This window comes from Pseudorca crassidens, chromosome 13 (assembly GCF_039906515.1).
Source record: "Pseudorca crassidens isolate mPseCra1 chromosome 13, mPseCra1.hap1, whole genome shotgun sequence".
NCBI classification, from domain to species: domain Eukaryota; kingdom Metazoa; phylum Chordata; class Mammalia; order Artiodactyla; family Delphinidae; genus Pseudorca; species Pseudorca crassidens.
The window spans coordinates 77,625,542-77,648,636 of NC_090308.1; the positions used below are offsets into that span (position 1 = coordinate 77,625,542).

Here is a 23,095-nt window from a genome sequence, read left to right on the forward strand (position 1 = left end):
AAAATCCAAGCGTCCATCAACTAATGAATTTTTAAGCAAAATGTCATCTATCCATACAATGCAATACTATTCAGCAATAAATAGGAACAAACCATTTGATATATACTGTAGCATGCATGGATCTCAAAAATTATATTCAGAGAAAGAAACCAGACAAAAGGGTTATATAGTGTATAATTCCAGTTATATAAAATTCTTAGAAAAGGCAGAAATCAAAGCAGTGGTTGACTTGGGCTGGGAATGGGAGCAAATGGGCTGAGAAAACTTTTTAGGGCAGTGAGAATGCTCCAAAACTCTGTAAACCCATGAAAAACAATCAATGACCTGTATACTTAAATTGGGTGAATTTTGTAGTATGTAAGTTCTACCCTAAGAAAGCTTAGTGTACCATAAAAATCATAGAATCATTCTATATGGATGAAAAAATCATCTACCCTAATCTTATTTTGTTTCAGATTCTTCCAGTTCTTTTCCCTCTTACTGTTTCTAGTTCTTTCTAGTTATCCCCCCTCTTATTTCATTGACAAGCTTCTACACATGGTGACTTTTGCTTAATCTGGAGACAGAATGAATCATAGACACTTATAGACAAGTTGAAACATTATGATACTCATCTTTTCAAATGACTAAATACATTTGTTTAAATTTCATCTCCAGTACTACCCACAGGATATTTGAAACCATAAGAATCAATTTTTGAAAGCTGAGGCAGAATTTGTTATTTGGGAAAGAGAAGATGTATGCTTTCTGTTGATTTTCTCTCTTCCTTCTCGTGTGTAAATCCCAGTATTGGAGATTCACTAGGAAACTTTAAGAATCCTTGCAGGTTGAATATGTTTATCTGTGATTTTACTTTATAGAAAACTAAATCTATTTTATTCTTGAAATGTAACTTTTTGTGTGTGTGTGTGAATCTTACAAATATAAATTGTCAAAGAGAAGGACCTTCAAAATCATATGTATTGTCCCATGCTCTCATTTACCTATGAGTCTCACAGCTTATGAATGCTAGAAAAAAAAGAGTTCACGTATTAGTTTAAAATTCTTAAGTGGTTTTATGACGTTCTTCAAAAATTTCATTCTAGTTACCTAATACTCACATCTCTTGAGAGTTGGATCTGTTTATCTAAATTCCAACTAGAAATGTTCATTTGGTTGATCTATGGGTACCTCTTCCTCCAAGGGTCTAAAGTTGAAGTTATTATACATTCTTCCTCAAGGAGGGTAAGTACTGAAGATCATGTGCTCTGTTGACTTTCAAATGACAACTCATCTATGTGTTAATTTTGTGACCTTGCACGTGTAATTTAGCTTCTCGAAGACTTAGTTTACTTATCTATAAAATGAGGATTATAATAGTATCCCTTTCATTGGTTTGTGGTAAATATCAAGTAAGATAATTCATCAAGAAAAACTGCACAAGATTTCAACAATCGTAAGTACTCAATATTATCTATTTTCTCTTTTTTTTATTCTTTGTTTCCTATTTCAGTAAATGTCATCAGATTCTTCCAAATTACACAAGCAACAACCGCCCTTTGGTCCTTCTTTACCTCCTAAATAAATAGCATCAAATCCTGCTGTAATAAAAGAGAGATATCAGAAAAAAGAGAGGTAAAATCAAGGGCAGTGAAGGAAAAATGAAGAGTTGGGGGCTATGGAAGAAAAGTCTGAGGAGTGTAGGTTGTGTGGTCACTGAGAATGTGGCCCATGAATAGTGTTGCTGGATGTTATGAACTGTATTCCTTTTTACTGCTATGAGACAGAAGTAAAGATTGGAATTCTTTTTCGTAGTAGCCATATTACCTCACATCTGAGTTCCATAAGTCCAGAACTTTATTAGGATTATAGTTGGATACATTTTAATTTAAAATTGAGTACAAAAAGAAACAGTGCTAAGAGTGGGTGGCAGGTAGTTTTCAATTTTTCAATACTTGATTTACTAACTCAAGGAGAGTTTGATCACCAAAAGCATTGGATTGTCAAACTAAACCCAGGAGGATGACATACTCTTACTTCCCACTAGGCAACCACTTTAAGATGAGAGATGACATATCGTGAGATAAAATTACTTTAAGTTTTTAAAAATAAAAACATTAAGAATTTTGGAATATATTCCTGCAGTCTGTATGCATGGATGTGTGTGTGTGTGTGTGTGTGTGTGTGTACGAGCACACACGCTAAATTAAGATCACAGTAGTCACACTATTATGACACCAGCTTTTTTCATTTAACAAGAAATCTAAGCATTTTATCATATCATTGAATATTTTCCAAAATATAATTTTGCTTGGATGCATATGGATATATGTAAACCAATTTTTTTAGATCAACTGCTTCATGTTTTCTTTCAAAATTTTGAATTGAGATGATAATGATTCAAGCACTGATTTTTAAAAACTCAAACCTTTCCTATCTTTCTGCCTTCCCTGACATTTTATAGACGCTGTGGGCTCATTCATGATAAGTTGTCTTATTTTTTCTTGATGGTAACCACATTTACTTGATTATAAGTAAAAGTAATTAATTTGGTATAAATTATAGGGGAAAAAGCCCATGTGACTCATAAGAAAGTCTGAATTGTAGATTATTTGAAAATAAATTTAGTTTTATTTCTAATGACCATATATAAGTAAAATTAGGATAATAAAAATAGTTTATAATTGTTCAAGAATCTAGTGACAAGAAGAGTAAGGGATCATGTGGAATCCATTCTAGAGAAAGTGTGGAAGGGGTGAGTTTGCTGTGCACTGCTGTCCAGTTTTGGTGTTATCAGTGGGGTGAGCTTAGGCCCAGTGTTGGCTCTGTGTCTTCACCAGCAGAGTAGTTCTGTGCTGTGATATTAGGTATTGCTCTGGCTGTGTAGCTTCCATTCCTGATTCTGCAGCCATCTTAAGATCCTATGAGCTAGGTCCTTTTAATAAATTCCTTAAATTTTTTTCTTAGCAGGTTTCTGTGTCTTGCAATTACAAATACCAAAAGAGTTGTAGATACCATTCATCACACGCAAGTTTACCTAGAATATGGAATGTATAAAGCCAATGAGCCTTTTAAAAAATGAGGAGATCCAAGCCTTGGCAAGCGGATTAACTTACTTATGGACTTGCAGCCAGTTGATGTGAATTTTACGATGATTTTAGGGGAAGGAGGTGCAATGGTCTGGAATAATGGAAACTGCCCGGTCCATTGGGCCATAAAATTTTGACCTTGAGCGACTGAGGCAGCTCAAGTGGTAGAAAGAGACTAATTTTGCCTACCTTTTTGAATTTGCCCAGGAAGAGCCTGAAAGCCAGTTGTAGACTTCACTGGTGTACTCTGTAGGCTTCACGCATGGGGTCCATGTCTTTGTGGAAGGCACAGGGGTGGAGGTGATGAGGCTGGTCCTGCACCGTCTGCTGTAGTCAGCCTTCCCAACCAGGTCATACAAATAGAAAAGACATTCTCATGCTTTTAAAGAGAGAAGGCGGCTCCGGGCTACAGAATTGAATAGTACAATTTAGGTGCCAGGCCACTCAGTCTTTGGAAGGAAAGTACATATAGGCTCTGCCTTCTATACAACCGATTGCTCAATAATTACAGCATGGAACTGGGTGCACTCTTCACCACAGAGCAAGGGGATCACTTTTTGGCAAATTGTCAAGAGAGGTTCATCACAGTCATGACAGGTGTTTTTATTTCACTTGCAGGCTTCTTTGAAAAGACCTTGGAATGAATAAGTTTCTGGCATGCCAGCTTAACCTGAAGGGAATTCCAAGCTGCAGAAAGCCTTTTCTTTGGCTACTAAAATTCCTCCACCTCTTTCATAACCAGTCTCCTCCCTCTGCTTCCAAGAATTTCTTATTTTGAGAGGTCGCAAATTGGCTCACACCAACACCTGCACGTTGAAAGCTTGATTCTGTATCTATGAAGATTTTGCAGGTTGATACCAGATAGCGTCTCTTCCTATTTCCACATCAGATCTGTGTCTTCCTCTCAGACTCTGGTTCCTCCCTGCCCTTGGTCAGCCTACTACCACATTTCTGTGTAATACAAAAATTAATAGGATTTGCTTATCACATCAGCTTTGGAGCCTTCATTATGAAGCGTTTGTTTACAAGTCACTTGCTCATCTGTTTCGGTTACTGTTCCTTTCCTGATTGGTTACTTCCTTTGCTTCCTGCTTCCTTTGTCCTCTGCATCATTATCACTCTTCACGTGGTGGTGGTGGGGGATTGTATTAACCTTGTTCTCCTTTGTCCATTATCGTGTTTCTAGTTCCTTTAAATAAAAGCACACACATGTAATAGAGGTGTTTATGACCGTTAGCAGCACAACGATCTCAGTACAGCTTGCGTCCAATGGTAGGTCGTGAAATGTCTTGGTTCGGAGGGGACTTTTGGAGGGCCATTCCCTACCCCAAGGCAGACTCTCACTTCTGCCCACACAGATTCTTTGCCAATGGGAATTGTATAACCTCTTCACTAGCATCTTAATGACACCTCTTAAGAAATCCTGCCTTCTGTTTAAATGCGCACATGGATGATATGAACTGACAGGGTGTCAAATCCTTTCGTCTCTTTCATTTCAGAGGATAGTTTGACACTGAAATGTACTAGGAATTCCAGATTCAGCTCCAGGTCAAATTTCAGAAGTTGGGTTGTTAAGAACTCCTCAGGCCTACTTTGAGCAAACTGTTTTGAGCCTTAATACCAAGATAGCCTTAGAACTGGCTGGCCTACAGAGGCTTTTATGCTGGGTGCAAAGACTGGGGTTTAACTTGTGGAATTTGGCCTCAGTAAACATCCCTAAAGCTGGGATAGAGTTGAGTAATTTCTAGTGGTAGAAAAATACCTTCCTTTCCTCACAGTCACTTTGGTGTTAGATTACCATGAAAATCTCTTTTTCCCTTCTGTATTCAGGGAAAGGAGAACAACATTCTCCACCTAATAGCTATAGATATGCATAGTGGGTGGAGTCAAAGTGAGAATATAACTGATATGGAACTCTTTTTTTTTTTTTTTTTTTTTTTTTGCGGTACGCGGGCCTCTCACCGTTGTGGCCTCTCCCGTCGCGGAGCACAGGCTCCAGACGCGCAGGCCCAGCGGCCATGGCTCACGGGCCCAGCCGCTCCGCAGCATGTGGGACCCTCCCGGACCGGGGCACAACCCGCATTCCCTGCATTGGCAGGCGGACTCTCAACCACTGCGCCACCAGGGAAGCCCCGATATGGAACTCTTAATGTGCAAGAGCAGAGAAGGCACTGCATGCAGGGCCAAATCTAGGCAAATTCTGAGGACACAAAATATGTTTTTATATTTTTAATCTCCATATCTAGGCACTATCCTAGTATTCTCTAATACAAATTTCCAGACTGTCATGCACCCAGCACTCTTACATGTTCCCTCCACCCCCCTTTTTAAAAACTTGCATTCAGGAAGAGATGAAAAATGCATCCACATTGTGTTAGCACTACCAGGACTATTTATACCAAAGATCACTGAGTAAATCAACTGTGAAACTTTCTGTGGAATTCCAATCAATCAGTAGTATGGGAGGTAGAGTTCTATGTAGTGGACTCCACTCTGTAGAAATTATACAATATAGGAACTTGGACCATAATTTCTGACTTGAAACTATTTTAAATAGTTTTCATGTGATGACAGAGCAAAACATTTGAACTAGAGATTGTCCTGGAAAAATTAAGGCAAAAGGTCATTCTACACTGGAGAGGTCACCCATTGTATCTTCATATATTCTACTTTTTTTGTGTTAATTATGAGTCAAAATCCTGCCTAACGTTACCTTCTCATTTTTTTTTTTTTAACTGCTAGTTAACAGTGGATTTAGGCTACTAACATCAACTCTGGAAATCGGTCAAACATAAGTTGGGAAAGCTAACACATTATTAGAAATTCTTTGAAGTCACTTTCACTTCAGTAAGACTCATAATATAGACTTGTGTAAGTGGACTTGAGGATACAATTACTGAATTTACTTGAAAATCATCTCCAACAAGCACACAGAAGACTAGTTCTTCATCATATATTTTATGGGCTGGGCTGCCTTCCGGCATGGAGGTGCGTGGAAAGAAGTGGAGTGAAGTCAGTGTCAGCTTCTAGCCTGAGACACATAACAACTTTTCTCAGGTGTTTATGAAAGTGACCCTTTATAAGGCTATTCTAGACAAAACATGAGAAAATAAGACTTGGAAATGTGGCCTTTTCAAAACCAATTTTAAGGCAAGAACCTTTATCCTAGCTTAAATCGTTGGGATTTTTTTTTTAATACCTTCTGTTTCCCTCTACCATTCAACCCCATTTTTCATTATGTAATACCTTTTTCTTCTCAAGGAGAAAATCTGTGTTCACATAAATGGTAGGCAGATAAAAGCTCTAATACATTATCCTTGAGAGTGGGGAAGGCAAAACTCTAACTCCTTTCCCAAGGTTTGGCCTAGGGTAGATACTCTGTAAATATTAGCTTAAAGAAGAAAAGAAAAAAACAAGTGAATGGCCAATTTGAATGACAAGCACAGATATTTCATTTTGAAAAGGAGTACAAACTTATGGTTTGAAATAATATCTGCCTAAAAACTCTTTATGGAATATCCTCCAACTTCTTCTAAAATAGTTAAAGAAAATAAAAATGTAGTAAAAATCAAATCACAGCCTAACTGTAAGTCTTAGAGACAACCTACTAGAGATTCTTGGAGAAATCCCAAGATAATAAGTTTGCCAATACCTGGACTGATAACAGTACAACTAGCCTCGCTGTATTTTGCCTAATGTAACAAAACAAACCTCACATACCTGAAGTAATGGAAGACATCTCCTTGATTTACTAGTCTAGATTTAGACCCAGGTGGTGAATCAGTTAGGAAATGAGGCAAGGGATTCTTCTACTCATGCTTTTGGAAAAGCATGATACTATTCTTCTACTCCCCATTTTTTTTCCTCCATATTAATAAAATGTAAGCTCATTAGGATGACAAGTATCTCCCGAAGATGTCAACTCTCCAGAAGACTACCAAAAATTCTGGTGATCGGTCAAATATGTATTTAGTAGACCTAATGCAATAAAGGAGAACACTACTTTTGTCATCTTAGAAGTGTCTCAGAAGAGGAAGGTCTGGGAAGGATATTTATAGAGTGTTAGTATCCAGGCTAAAGTGGCTTAAAGCTAGTTGTTCAGGGTGGGAAGCCTATGTATTAGGACTGAGCTAAGTTCATGACATAATAGTTTAGTGTTAGTGAACGCAGTGGAATTACGATCTTGAGAAAGTCTTACTAAGCAAGTTGTTTGCTTAGATTATAAAAAATACATTGGTTTGTAAGAATTTACTGAAGCCAGCGGTGAAATTATTTACCGACTTGCATCCCTATGTTCCTTCAATAATGTCCTGGAATAAATAAAGTCATGTTGACACATGCGGCCGGATTCCTCCATTCTAATAGTTAAGTTCTGTGGACACAAGTGGTCTTAGCTCTCACAGTTTAGGAAGCAGGGAGAGAATGAGTGGTGATGACTGCATCCTGGGACATTTAAAACTGAGGTGAAAAGGGTAGAAATAGGAAGAGTCCTGGTTTCAGTGGGTGCTGTGGCTCATAAGTGCACACAGTCTGTTAGGAATATCAGATTCTAGGGAGTGGGATATGAAGATAATCTCAACTCAGTTTAGCCTCAAAGACATTGGGAATTGGATTAGAAAGTGCACGTGTTAACATGCTCGCTCCTCTGCAGAATTTTGATGGATGGAATTTTGACCAACACCCAATCAAAGGATAAGCAGGGCCAAGGACCTGCTATTTCCCAGGATTTTTGGAAACATCAGGTCTTCATAGGGCTTATTTGAGGATAAGTAGACAGTACAAAACTTACACAGAGCCAATAGAAATACAAAAGGAGAGTGGAAAAAGAATACCTTTTGTAGCATGCTGCTCTAAATGATTTTCCTTGGAGGTCAGAGAAAACTTTTATATGCTATTTGGCATCCTAGGTGGGGTGCAGAACAACCCGCCTGACCACTATGAACAAGGAGCAGAAAATTATAGGTACTGAGAAACTCAGATAAAACAGGAAGAGCATAAATAAAGAGACAAGAAGATACGAAAAAAGGAGTGGAGAAGAAAAGAATTAAAATTAATAGTCTGATAACAAATTTTTTCTACAGGTTGACCTTGTTGAAAAATAAACAAAGTTTTGAGTTCTGCTATAGAATTTGTGACTTTAGAGGCAGTCTTTGTCTTAAACGTGTCAGAGCAGAGACAAAGTGCTGCCGTTTCAAACACTGGAACTAACACAGTAGTGTTTATGGTACTGGTGGAAACAACGATATAGCTTTGGGGAGAAAAACTGAAAATTAAAAATTACATTTTTTTGTCACCAGTTTGTGAGTTACCACAATAGCATGAAACATATTTCATGATTCTTTACATGTATAAAAGCTTTTAGAAGTTTATAGAGCTGATATCTAAAAAGAATCCTTTATGTTAAAAGAATTTAATAGCAATATAATCCTTATTTTGTTACATGGAGTAGTGTGAAAACACAACAGAAAATAATTTCAATTGCACTAGAACATAGAAAATAGTCCTTAGTTTAGCAGCCTGGGTCATATGTATTCTGCATCCTCTAACTTCTCTCATCAGCAAAGAGAAGATATGTACATCACAGAGCTGGAATAAAATAAATTCCCTCAGTGATCGGTGAATGGCTTCACAATTTTTTAACAAAATTACAGCTGACTGGAAAAAGGAGACTCACATTTCTGGTTTCATGTTTTTTCTCTTTCAAATGAGAGCTCTTACCGCCTCCAGTTTAGTTAAGTGTAAGAAGTTCTGTGCCTAGATCTCAGCAAAGTAATTGAGTTTGAAAGAACTAGCTAATATAAAATTAAATATAAATTATTTCATAAACATAGTTACGTTTAAGAGACAGTTTCTGGATAAGATACTGAAATGAAGTATCTGCTGCCTTGTAGAATCTCCCTGCTCCAATTCGTAATGGAATAAACAACAACAAAGGAAAAACTAGGCAAAAAAGTCCAAAGCAGCGATCAAAACCAGAAAGGGACAAAACTCAGGCTTCAAAGAGTTACAGCTAAGGAAAGAAACATGATTCTGGCATGGCAAGGTTCCTAAACCCACAGCACTCCCCAGGAGCCATACTGATGAGTCCATGAAATCCTGAGAATTCACTCTAATATGCCTCAATCTGGAAGGAAGCAACCTGAGTAAGTCACCTTACATTTTCAAGTGATGATCTTTTAAATGAGAAATAGCAATCCAAGTTTGCAATGTTATATTTTATTGCAGATTTCTTTCCTTTGTGGATACATGTTACCTAGAAAATAGCTATTATTTTGTATACCCTCTAACGCACAGCACTAGAATATACAGATTATTAAGCATATGTTTGATCTAAAAGGGCTGGAATCTGTGTTTCGAATGATTAAGAGCAAAATGGCTAATATTTCCCACACATCAGCTCAGGGAGCCTGGCTCACGCTGGGTTCTACAGGACTCTTGTCCTCCTCTAGGAGGTTGATTTCCAACTGGGAGTGAGAGTCACTTCTAGAGATCTAAAAGATACAAATATCTTCCATTCCTTCTTCTATCCCCCCACCAACTGGAGTTGGGAGAGCTACATATGTATTTTTTTAAAAAATTCCACAGATGATTTTGATATGCATTCCCTGTTAAACACTTCTTTGAAATGATATTTATTTTGTGAAAAAGGATGGTCAAATAAAACTAAAATAATTGTTCCATGGTTAAATAAATGTGGATTATACCAGGTGAAACAAGTTTCTTTTGTGCAGAATTATACACACATTTTAATATACTAATGTGGTTGTGAAATTCCAAACAGGACTATTTTGTAAGCAAAGTCTGCAAACAATGAACAAAAGGGCCATGCCAGATTCTTTAGCAAGAATATTTCAGTGCTGTCCAAACTTTTTATCCTCAGGTTCAGCATGAAAATTGTAATCTATTAAATCTGGCTACAATATGTCAAGTCATATTACATCAGAAATAGCAAATGATTAGTCACTTTGACTTTGTTACAGAAAATCTGAAGGGATATATGCATTAATATTGTGAGTACACATTTGTTTGTTCTTTGGTTTCCCAATATTCCTTTCTGTTTGCAGGAGAGCCTTGAATTCCTGGTGGGGAATTACCATCATAAGTGGCCTTGATATGATGGGGTTCCCAGTTTTCCCTCTTAGTACAACTGTCAAAGGGGCCAGATTCTTCTTCTCGCCCTGGGGACATTCAGTGTGTGGGCATGTGATCCACACACACTGTGCCAACCGGACACTTATTCCTAGGATTTAGCTAAGCGTGTTATAAGAGGTAGGGGACCGCTAGAGTTTGGATCATCTCAAGGAAACCATTTACTCTCTGAAGCGTCTAGAAAATGAGTTGATTATCACCATGGTGGAAATTTGGATTAGAGCATTATTAGTAGTATTATTCACAGTTATTTTTCCGAGATAAGGGGTGGTTACTGGTGTCACTGAAGCAACTGGGAACGTTGAGTGGTTCCCACCAGCATTTACAGCCTTCTCTTGTCTGCAGAAGGATGTCCCAGCCGGAAAACTGAGCCCACATAAGTAACAACTGAAAGAGGACAAGAATGTGTAAAAACAGAATATTAAAACACTGAATGTCTGGCCAAAGTTTATTTAGTGCAACAAACATTTGTCCAGCGCTTATACTCTGTGCTAGGCACTCTGTCATACAAATTATTGAAAACTAAAGGGTTTTTCATTTTTTAAAGCAATCTATCTGACTCTTTTATTTTTCACGTGAGGAATTATACCACAAGAGATTAAATCTTTTCCATAAGTTTCCAAAGCTGGTTAGTGAAGGTCCAGGACTGAAACTCAGATACACTGTCGCCTGACTCAGGCCTGCTTCTTCTGCCCCCGTTAGGCTCCCCATGAAGGGCTGCTCTGTAGAGCGTGACTGTCCTCAGTCCTTGGAGGGTGAAGGCAGTGGAGAAGCAGAGACCAGATGGGATGAAAAGAAGGATTTGCCAGTGCGGGCTGTCATACATTCCTGTCAATTATTAAATCTCTTCTTTGAAAGGTTTGTAAATAAATATCATGGTCCATCTCTGGGAATCTATTTGCAGGTAGCTGGGTGGGCTGTACTCAAATTTAGAAAACAAGAGTATTGATCTTGGGCTCAGGAATGTAGACCCTGTTCTCTGATTTTAGGAAGTCCGTGAATCACACTGAGTCTATTTGTAAACGGAGCAATTGAGCCGAAATACAGGAGGACGCTCTGGGGGGGGTACCGCCTGTGTGACCAGACAGCCTTACATTCCAATCCTGATTTTGTCGCTTGCTAATTACATGACTATCGGCATACTTCTTAACTCATTGTGCTTTGGTTTCTTTGCTGTAAAATGACAATAGGCTTGTCTGATTTTTGTGAGGACTGCATGAATAATAACTACTAAGCTGTTAGTACAGTGTAAGTGTTGACTCATTATTATTATATGATTATATGATTATAATCATATAATATATATATAATATATATAATATATATATTATATGATTATATGATTATTATATGATATCTGCTGAAGTCTCTTCAAGCTAAAAAAATGTGTACTCTATCTATAATTCAGTTCTATACAAATGTATTACAAATATTGGTTACGATCTAAGAAAAAGCAGAACAAATACACCTGCAAAGGAGAAGAGTCACTTTAGTTGTATGTAAGGCATCTTTCTTGAGTGTCCATTATGTAGCTAACATAGTTCTGAATAGATTAGGTGACTTTCTGCCTAGAGATGGGAAGAATAACTTCAATAACATTGTCCTCTGATTTACAATGTCTGTTGTTTCCCTTTATTTTCACTGTAAAAAAGTATATAGAGGGACAGAGATAAGAAAAATTAGATCCATGCTCTCAGATCCAAACAAATATCAGGAAAGTATTAAAGAGTCAAGAGAGGGATAAATAACCCTGAGGGGAGTCTGAGAAGGCTTCTTAAGGAAGGTTTGAGATGTCTTCATTGTCACAAATTACCTTTCGTTTCCACGGAAAAAATCAGACAGATGCAGCATTGGGCTTCAAGAACATACAAATTGTCTTAAATAGTAAAATGTGAACATGAATCCTTCCTGAACTCCATTCCCTAATCTGGGTTAGAAATCAGTAAATGTGAAATTCCATGATTTTCTCAGCACTGTGCTAGTTAGTCTCTGTTGGCTGAGCTGACACATTCTGCCATCTTGATGAAAATTAGTTATGGTTCCCACTGAAAACTCCTCTATGCCAGGGATGTGCGGTGATCTCCTGGTATTACTGCTGACAGTTCTGTCTCAGAGTCATGGGCTCCTGATTAATTGGACTTTCCTTAAGTGCAAGCTTAGTTTTGTTTGAAATTTGAGCTCTAGTATCTTCTTTGTCCAGAACCAATTGTTCCCCCCAGATGTTTAGATTTTTTTTGAAGTAACCTTGAAAGACTCCGACATAAGACTTTGACCAAGCTTGAGTCATGAGACTGTGGTGCACCCTGCGGTGCTTTTCTTGTGCCTAAGGCCTTAGGCAGCACCCCTTCTGATATGAATACCATTTGTAGTTTGCCTACACTTTTAATAAAACCTTTTTAGCTGGAATCAGCATGACTCCTTCCAAGCTGCTGCTTGCCCAAGAAGGCAATGCCCGTAAGTGCCACCATATGACCAAATCTGTTGCAAAATTGTGTCTTTGGTTTTGTTCATAGAAGCTGATGAAGAGACATTCTCCCTAAGAACTCAGGTTATTCAAGCTCAACTGCATTTTCATCTGAGTTGAAGTTTGTTTTAGAAAGTTTTTTGAAGGCACTTTCAGCAAATACTGGAAAAAAGTTTATGTAAATAAAAATAGTGAGACATTTTAATTTTAAGAAGAAAGTCAAAGACATGTTTTCCTTGAATAATATCCCTGCTTTCCTCCTGTCTTAAAACAACACGATCACTATGATAAGGTTATACAAACATAGTCCTTAAGGAAGTGGACAGATGCTGAACATCAACACGGGAGTAGGGACTCTGGTCCATAAAAACCCCAATCTGTTGTTATAAAGCAGAAACTAACACACCATTGTAAAGCAATTATACCCCAATAAAGATGTTAAAAAAAACCCAAAACAACCCTAATCTGCCAGCTGTCTGTCAACCCAGGCCTTCCTCATCTCTGTATCTCCTATCCCCTGGCCTAGTAGAATAACTGCTCTTTGCTGGGGAACCTCTATTTGAGGGTATCAGTACACAGATGCATATTCTCTAGTACCTGAGAAATGAGTAGGACAGAAACAGTCCAAATCCACCCATGTGACTGGAAAAACAATTCCAGATGATACTGATAGCATTTTGTTTACAAAACAAATGTCATTAAACTTCTTATGACAAATCAGTTAAACTGATGGTGATTTATTTTTAAGTTCCCTAAATTTGGTTTTCTTTTAAGGTTTTCCTTTTATTTTTCAAAATGAAAAAGGTTCTATTATTTATTTTAACTGTAAAATAATACATGTAAAAAATCCCACCGTTAAAGAAAAATATTATAACAAAGTAAAAGTTACCTATATTCCAGTATCCAGCAATAACGTCTCCTACCATTTTAGCGACTGTCCTTCCAAATGGTTTTCCATGCTACAGTTCTCAAACTGTGCTCTCAGAACCCTGGTTCAGTTAATATATTATGTTTTAATGAGAAAGGTTTAGTGATAAATTAAGTCTGAGAAATACTACTTTGAACAATGTTAAGCATATTTCTTTATTGTAACTTCCTCAGAACTTTTACTATCTGGTTATGCTGTGAGAACCACAAAGAAAAATTTAGCGTACAGTAGTTCCCAAACTTATGACACTGGAATTCCTTTTTGGAAAACAAACCCCAAAAATATGGAAAATGCTGACCTTTGAGCACTTACTCATACATTCATACACTTTATACAAATGAGGTAACAGAACCCAAACCAGTCTTTACTGTGTTTTCATGTAAACTCAACAATGTGTAATGAACATGTGCTTGTATTCATGAATAGAGAGCTACATCATCATTTTTAATGGCTGTGTAATATTCCATGGTATACAAGTACTATCCTCTACTCAGCAAAATTCTTTATTAGTGAGCACTGGGGCATAAAGCCAAAATAAAGACATACACACTAAATTTACAAAAATATCTGCAAAAACTATAATAAAATCAATAGGCAGAAAGTTAAACATATCATTAATAACATGTACAAAAACACAGACAATTCACAGAAGGAAAAACAATAGACCAATAGAGACACAAAATTATGATCAACCTTACACTATGCCATGCAAATAAGGACATTGAATTATAATGCTTTATTGATTAGATTGGCAAAGGGTGGAAAGACTAACAAAACTGAGCACTGGTGAGGATTTGAGGAAATGTACACTTTTTCCCTGTTAGTGAAAAATGTAAATTGGTACCACCTTTCTTGGGGTTAGGGTATCTATAGTTATTAAATTTTCAATGAGCATATCCTTGGAACCAGCAGGTCCACTTTAGATTACTTTTTGGCTGAAAAACCACTACCATCTTCTATAAATTATCCCCTATTGAGGTATTGCTGCAGGCTGCACACTGTGCTAGATTTGTGGGCAAGACAAAACTCTGTTCTTTACTTTTCCTCAAGAAGTTTATGATATGCGGACTTTGAGGAAATCAAGCTCACAAAGACACCACTGGATTTTTCACCAAAAACTTTTGAATACCCGGTAATAATAATAATGCATTCGACTAAAATCATGATTAGAACACTGAAATTAATCAAGCTTTTTCTAAACAGAATTTTTCCTCTTTCAGTAGGGATTAAAAGAAAGTTTATATTCCCAGAAGGTCCTGACAGGGCTAGCATTTGGTACCACTGGAAATCCTTCTAGTGCGTATAGGCTAGTGAAGGGCAGGCTTCAAGTCAGTGTTTTCTGAGACACTCTGTCTTTTCCTTCTTGTACTTAGTTACACGTCTATCTCCATCATGATTCTTTACTTCAGTCACTGAATGATGACTTTTCTTTTCAGAAAAATAAATTCTGGCATAGAGGAAGACATCAACTGTATAAATAAGATAAACCCTTTCAGCTGGAAGGTCCTTGAGGGGAGGGGTTGTGTGATACTCACTGCCCTTTCCCCAGGACCCAGTGCTAAATGCCCTGCCCAAGGGGTGGACTCAGTAAAGACTTGTTGACTCTAGTTGGGCAAACCTCATGAAAGGTGATGTTAATAAACTTAGACCTTTGAAGGTGCGCTTTAGGTGGAAAGCATAACCCCGATATCCACTCCACATCCGTGTTTAATAACTTTTAATAACATTTAATGACTTTAAATGTTATTTCCTAGATGTAAATTTAAAATCACTGTATATAGAGAGTAGAAACTTCATGGCCAAATGGAAATTTAGCTAAATGAGAAATATAAAGAGTAAATATTTGGAAATGCTTCTCAAAATCAGATTGGATCATTAAGATGGAGTATCAAGGGCTTCCCTGGTGGCGCAGTGGTTGAGAGTCCGCCTGCCGATGCAGCGGACACGGGTTCGTGCCCTGGTCCGGGAGGATCCCACATGCCGCGGAGCAGCTGGGCCCGTGAGCCATGGCCGCTGAGCCTGCGCGTCCAGATCCTGTGCTCCGCAACGGGAGAGGCCACAACAGTGAGAGGCCCGTGTACTGCAAAAAAACCAAAAACAAAAACAAAAAAACTGAGTCAGTGACCAAGAAGTATTTATTTGAGGCCTGTGATGGGCCTAATACTACTTTAAGCACCCAGTGATGCACGGAAGATATAGAAGAATCATCTCTGCCCATAAGGATCTTTATATTTAGGTGGAGAAACACGCATAGAAAATAATTCAAGGATAGTGTAGAAAACACAAATTCCTTTTCATAGGTAAAAACGTTCAGCACAGTGCCAGCCAGACTGTAATCTCATCATAGGTTCTGTTAAGAACGTGCAGCCCCAGTGGAACTGACAAACAAACAAACAAAAATTGAAGAATAACTTTTCCACTTTACAGATACATTTGACATCTTGCTGATTCTGAATAGTCTTGAGTAAACTAAAGATACCATTGGTAATGCTGAGAAGGAGTAACTCCCAACCTAGGCCAAATGCATGGCAGGGAAAACATTCTGTCCTGGCGGGAGAATAAGATGAAAGATGAAACAGTAAAGCACTTTCCAGGTTCAACAAAGATCTAAATAAACTGAAGAAGTGAGGGGAGAATAAGACAGAATTATGAAAAGATCAAATGGAAAAGACTCGTGGACAAGGTTGTCTCTGTGACTCACCTGGGAGCGAAACTGCTATCACACGAGACATTTCCTGAGGTCTTAGAACTCTAGTCAGTCTTCCTCCAAAGCCTGTGTCCCTACATCTTTCATCTTCCTGTGAACAGTCCCTGGAGGTGTTGTTCGGAGGGTAACTCGATGGAATTGCTCAAGGCTCTTCTGGGAGACACAAGACGTTAAGGAAGGGGAAGTAGAACAGGGAGATTCAAACTCCAATGGCTCAAAATCACTGCAGGTATAGGAGACAAGGGGGCTGGTGAGGAGCAGGGCTGGGAGGGGACCGCAGGTCTGAAAGCTCCCCCTGCCAATCAGCTGCCACCATCTGTTGTCACAGGGAGACATGGACATGCCAGAAGTCCAGTCGTTCATGTAAAGACATCTCTCACATTTGAAACATTGGAATTTAATTCAAGTTGGTTTTTAAAAAAAGTACTGTGTAGGCTAACTAAAACATATTTCTAGTTAATAACTGATGGGTTGCAAACTCTGCGATGGTATGCCATGCTGAGCACTCTTTATTACTTGAAGGTAGAATTCTGCCTTTCTTTTATTCGAGAAAGCCTTTAGGGAGAAACTGGTCATCTTCCTTTGTGCTATTGACTTCTAGAAGGAGAGTGGAACTCTTTGGGAGAGAGAATGGTAACGGGTTAAAGGCTCAGAAATTGTGTGGGTCTCAATCACAGAAGCCCTAAACAGCCATTTGACTCTGCTAATCCCCTTGCGGTCTGTCCACCTAGAGTGTCAGCGCTCGTAGGCAGAGGAGGGCTTGATATACCTTAGAACACAGTTATAACTAGTGCAGGACAGAGCAGAAAGCGAGTGCTGAAGGAATACTCAAATGTTGACTAAAACATTTGATGTAGATTGAGTTGTATGAAATGGGCAATATTTGATTGATTTTGACCCCAAAATGTCACTGTGGTGATATTGTGACTGGCTCAAAGTCACCTCCTTCCTCAGATACTAACCCAGATAAGACGGTTGGCCTTGAGCATCAGAAGATATCTGGGGGGGAATTTAACATGATGAATAAAAGTGTGGGCTATGGAGCGAGACTGCCTAGGTTTGAAAACTGGCTCTGCCATTTTCTAGCTGCTTTGCCTCTGTTTCCTCACGTGTGCAATGGGGCTAAAAGTAGAACACACCTTCTATTGACACTGTGAGGGTGAAAGGCGTTATTGAACGTGACATTTAAAAATGGTGCTGGGCACTTAATAAGCTCTTAGTAAAGGAGAGCTATGGTTTCCATGTTCTCTTTCCCCACTTCTCATAATCTGTTTGCTTAGGAAAGTTCACCCTAGACACCTAACCCAGTCTAGCTTTCCCCTGACAGCACTGCAAAATGACCTATTCATCTCCTTATCCAAATTTCTTTCCCAACAGGTCTAATCTTAATTGTCACAAGAAATGCAGTTGGATAGGTTATGACTGAGACCATTTTACAAGGTGACTTTTCTCCGTGGCATTTGCATTTTAAATAAAACTCCTGAGGAAGCAATCCTTTGTTTCCCAAACCTGCCTGATGGCAAGAAATACTCAAGGCTGTTCAACCTTCTAATCCCATCCTTGGAGATTCAGGCTTAGGTGGTCCAGGATGGGCTCTGGGAATCTATATTTTAAATAACTACCTAAGGAATTAATATTTTGGGGCAAGTTTGAAAAAAAAAACTACTTTAGGCCAAATAACTCAATTTCTGATGATTACACGCCATCCTCTACGATTGGTATCTTTTTTTCTTCTTTCTTGGGAGCAGTTTGTTCTAATGGCCCTTAAATCACAAATATGGGCCACTCTCTTGTCCATCCACACTGATAAACTGAGATCTTAATTTTGAAATTAATTGTGAAATTCGAAAATAAGTTACTCTGTCATAAAGTCCACAAGGAGAGGGTCTTGCTTGTGATCGTTGCTGATAAAAATACTCTTCAGACGAGTGCTATTCAAGGTGAGAAGGAACAATAGCACTTGCTTCACCTGGAAACTTGTTATACATGTAATTTCCTTTGGCTTCACCCTGGACCTCCTGAATCAGAATCTGCATTTTAAAGTGTCCTTGGGTGATTCACATGCATGTTAAAGTTTGAGAAGCATAGCCTCAGATCATGAAAAGACCTTTCTGACACATTTAATTTACTCAATAGAGTTTGATTAGCAGTGATATTTAAAAATGTTGTCTTCTATATTCTTTTTTTTGTTTGCTTGTTTGCGGTACGCGGGCCTCTCACTGTCGTGGCCTCTCCCGTTGCGGAGCACAGGCTCCAGACACTCAGGCTCAGAGGCCATGGCCCACGGTCCCAACCGTTCCGCGGCATGTGGGATCTTCCCGGACCGGGGCACGAACTCGCGTCGCCTGCATCGGCAGGCAGACTCTCAACCACTGCACCACCAGGGAAGCCCCTCTTCTGTATTCTTGATGTTCTCTTTTTAAGTAAGGTGATTTTGTGTTTTGTATTTTGACAATATCATTTTATTATTTTTTATTTTTAATTTAATTTTTATTTTATATTGGGGTATAGTTGATTTACAATGTTGTGTTAGTTTCGGGTGCACAACAAAGTACTTCAGTTATACATATAATTATACCCATTCTTTTTCATATTCTTTTCCCATGTAGGTTATTAAAGAATATTGAGTAGAGTTCCCTGTGCTATACCGTAGACAATATCATTTTAGATGAAAAGAAAAATATTTTATTATATATTTCTATCTGTAAAGAACCTCTCCTGTAGTTTAAAATGTCTTCCATATGTGTGATACTTTAAACCGTGCATTTTAATGAAAAAAAAAAAAACCATGTAGATAACCACTATGAAAGTTAGTTCAACAGAATTTCTAAGCATACATTCCACATGTGGCAAAAAGCACACTAGCATGACCTATATTGATGTATCTGTGGTTTCCTTGCAGACTATGTCCCAGCCACTTCTCTAACTTTTTTTTTTTTTTTTGCGGTACACGGGCCTCTCACTGTTGTGGCCTCTCCCGTTGCGGAGCACAGGCTCCGGACGTGCAGGCTCAGCAGCCATGGCTCACGGGCCCAGCCGCTCCACGGCATGTGGGATCCTCCCGGACCGGGGCACGAACCCGCATCCCCTGCATCGGCAGGCGGACTCTCAACCACTGCGCCACCAGGGAAGCCCCACCTCTCTAACTTTTTAATGAAAGTTACAGAGGAAAAATTAAACCTAGTTCAGATCAGTGACATTTATTTACTAGATAGTATTCATTTTTTCATGTTTAGTAGGGAGAGGTGCTTACATTTTCTTCATATAGATTTTAGCTAATACAACCAACAACCTAGAAATAGAATTGTTACTGCTTCTTAGAATTGAAACTGACTTGGGAATGTCTGTATCATCAGAATATTGTTAGCATGGCTCTATTATAAAGTTCAAAGTATGGTGAGGTGCAAAGCATATAGTCAACAGAAATTGGGATGGTACATAGATGACATGTATATAAATATTGTCTTATTTTATGATAGCCATAAAATTTTTCATAGCTCTTCACTGATGTGTGTCTATATTTAAAAAAAAACCCTTCTTTTAAAAATTCAAACAGTATTGAAATTATAAACATCTGGGGGAAGTGTTTTATTGAAAATTTATTAATTTCATGGTACTTTATTATATTTCCAGAATATCTTACATTTAAAAACCAAATTACCTATATATTCCAACACAAAGACAGTAGACTCAAGTTCATTATATGGTAAAGTGCCAAGACAGCTGTTTTTACAATGATCTTGGACATTTATTTTCTAAGGGAATAGAATAGTATTGGAGAAAAACATATTTAAAATGAGAAATATGATAAACAAATTGCTTCCATATTTTTCTAGTTAGGAAGAAAATGTGATACATAATTATACTATTGTGAATTGTAAGCTTAAATTTTTTTTAAATGAAAGAATGCTATACGTGGTGATGTAAGGCTGAGAACCCCTTATGAACTCATTGTTGGAAGCGTCTTCTAGATGAAGCCTGTCTGTGCTGTCCAATAAGGAGCCACTAGACGTAGGGGACTCTTGGGCACTCAAAGTGTGACTACCAAGACTAAAACAGTGAATTTTAAATTTTATTTAATGTTGATTAAATTTAAGGCTTAAATAGTCATGTGTGGCTAGTGGCTGTAATCTTGGTCAGTGCAACTCTGCAATAAAAAAGGAAGAGAATATTAGTTCCCAGGGAACCATCTCTGGCTTTTTCTTTTGGCTGGAATTTTGTTAGTAGACTGCTATATCCCAGAAATTGGGCTTGGGCTCTCAGATTTTTCTGGACTAAACAGCTCATTTAGATCAAATTTTAAGCACAGTTTGTGAAGAGGAATGGTATGCATATTCATACCATATGCATAGCAATAAGGATTGCTAATGTTACTACATGTACATCTCTCTTCCAAATTCTCTCATTTTCGAAGAAGTTCACCCCAAAATTTTGCATGTGGGAGACAGCTTTAGTGTGGGCTTCTCATTCCTCTTGGTTCCATTCCACCCACCACTTCTCCCAAATAACATCTCCCCTGAATTACTCATTTAGGTGAAGGAAGGGATGGCCAGGATTGCCACTGTATCCCAAACCTTTTAATCAGGTTGTTGAGACTGAAGGGCAATACAAATGTGATTTCCATTCATGCTGACAATAGCTGGGAGATAAAGCCACAGGCACACATCGCAAAGTGTAAGAACTTCAGTCTTCTAATACAAGTCAGAGAAGTTACAGAGGCCTGAAGAGCCCGCCAAGCTCTTGAATAAAATGTCTGCAGCAGTGCTGGAGAAAGACACGTTTAATGCTCTAATTTAGGTGAGAAGACATGAGGGTAAGGAATTGACCAAGCAAGGTGTGGAATGATCAGATTTTACTGGTGCAAGGGAGCTGATAAAGAGCATTTCAACATATGCTTTCAACATATCATAAGTCATAAATTTATCCAGAGAGAATAAATGTCTTGACTCAGATCACAGGTATATGGGAAGAGAACTATGGTCTATACTCTGAGTCAATTGCTAGGCCAGTGGTTTTAACTGGAGAATATGATTCTTACTTTCCTAATTCCCTGAGAGAAAGCCCTGACTGTTGTTTCTGGGATAGACCTAGAAGACGGCAATTGAGAGGCCAACGTACAGCAGGAATGTCTCGTGTCCTTTCCCCAGTGTGATCCGCAGAAGAGACAGTCCCCAAACAAGTCTTCAAATAGGGGCTTTTAAGTACCCATAATAACCTACAATTTCAAGCCTTTTAAGGTCATTCTGGGAGAGAGGTTTAAGATGAGAGAGTTCTTTTTCCTTTTGTAAAAAGAAACCTCTAGTTTTCCAAACATTTCATAAACCTCTTGAACTCTTTGGAATGAGCCAGAAGTGGAAAAAGTAACTGGAACTTCTTGGTAAAAATTAGTGGTAGCTGTTGAAAAGAGCATTTATCAGTATTCCAGGCAGCAAGGAAGTCTGGACATTGCTGAACAGGCAGAGTGTGTTCAGTTGGGGCATTGCTGGTCAGGTAGCCTGGTCTAGAAGTGGCTGGGCTGTTTTAGTTTCTTGGGGTTACCGTAACAAAGTACCACAAACTAGGAGGCTTAAAACAATGGACATTTATTCTCTCACAGTTCTTGAGGCTAGAAGTCCAGAACCAAGGTGTTGGAGGGGCCAAGCTCTTGCTGAAGTCTCTAGGGGAGAGTTTGTTTCATACCTTTCTCTTAGCTTGTAGACGCACATGTCAATCGCTACCTCTGTCCTCTCGTGGTTTTCTCTTTTGTATGTTGTGATGTCTCTCCTCTTCTGCATGTATCAGTCTAACTCAGATGTACTCCCACACACAGTGACATCTAGTGGGTCTGGACACAGGCATCTGAATCCCCTTGCATGCTGGAATTCCCTGATGGTTTGAGTATCCCTTATTCCTAGGACTGCAAGCTTATGTGTTTCCAAGGAACTTTGCTGACACTGTAGAGCTATCAACATGGAAGAAGGCTCAAATCTATTCACAGCTCTGTAAACCTGATAGATACAAAGTATGTTTGATTTTCTTTTCTTTTCTTTTTTTGAGAACCAATAAATTTCCACAGAAGCCAACATGGAACATGAGACACAAGTTATTTCCTCTGTCTTTAGTATCTTTAAGCCATAAGAGGGGCACAGTCCCATCTGAAAGAGACTTCACATTTGTATATGAAAAGTGACTCGTAAAGGTAAAAACAGGGACTTCCCTGGTGGTGCAGTGGTTAAGAATCTGCCCGCCAATGCAGGGGACACGGGTTTGAGTCCTGGTCCAGGAAGATCCCACATGTCGTGGAGCAACTAAGCCTGTGTGGCCACAACTACTGAGCCCGTGAGCCACAACTACTGAAGCCTGTGCTCCGCAACAAGAGAAGCTACCGCAATGAGAAGCCCGTACACTGCAATGAAGAGTAGCCTCCGCTCACCGCCCGTGCACAGCAACAAAGACCCAACACGGCCAAAAATTAATAAATTAATAATTAAAAAAATGGTAAAAACAGAGATATGTTTTAGCCAGTCTCCTCATCAACTTTTCCTTGGCTCCCCTGCCCCTCTCTCATTGTGGGTCTTGTTTTCAGCCCTTGAGAGAGGTCTCTGTTCTACTCACAGTTGAATTGATGGATCGTGTTTATCTAGAGCTTCTGTACATGATCATAATCCCAGGGGAAAGCTACTTGAGATGTTCAAGTGTGGTTCAGTTTAAATATTTATAGTGAGCCGTATAGACAGCTGATATACACGAGGAACTACATGTTAAATTTTAAACATCAGGTGAATAACGTCAAACAAGTG

The 23,095-nt window shown here is 38.6% G+C and overlaps 1 long non-coding RNA gene across 1 annotated transcript in view; it reads left to right on the forward strand.

Annotated features, from left to right (window-relative positions):
* Nucleotides 1-8,848: 8,848 nt before the first annotated feature.
* LOC137205069 (uncharacterized) overlaps nt 8,849-23,095 on the forward strand; it is a 39,971-nt gene continuing 25,724 nt past the window's right edge. Inside the window, exons 1-2 of the long non-coding RNA XR_010933989.1 lie at nt 8,849-9,211; nt 10,920-11,075. This is a non-coding gene — a long non-coding RNA (uncharacterized lncRNA). The remainder of the gene's footprint in view (nt 9,212-10,919; nt 11,076-23,095) is intronic.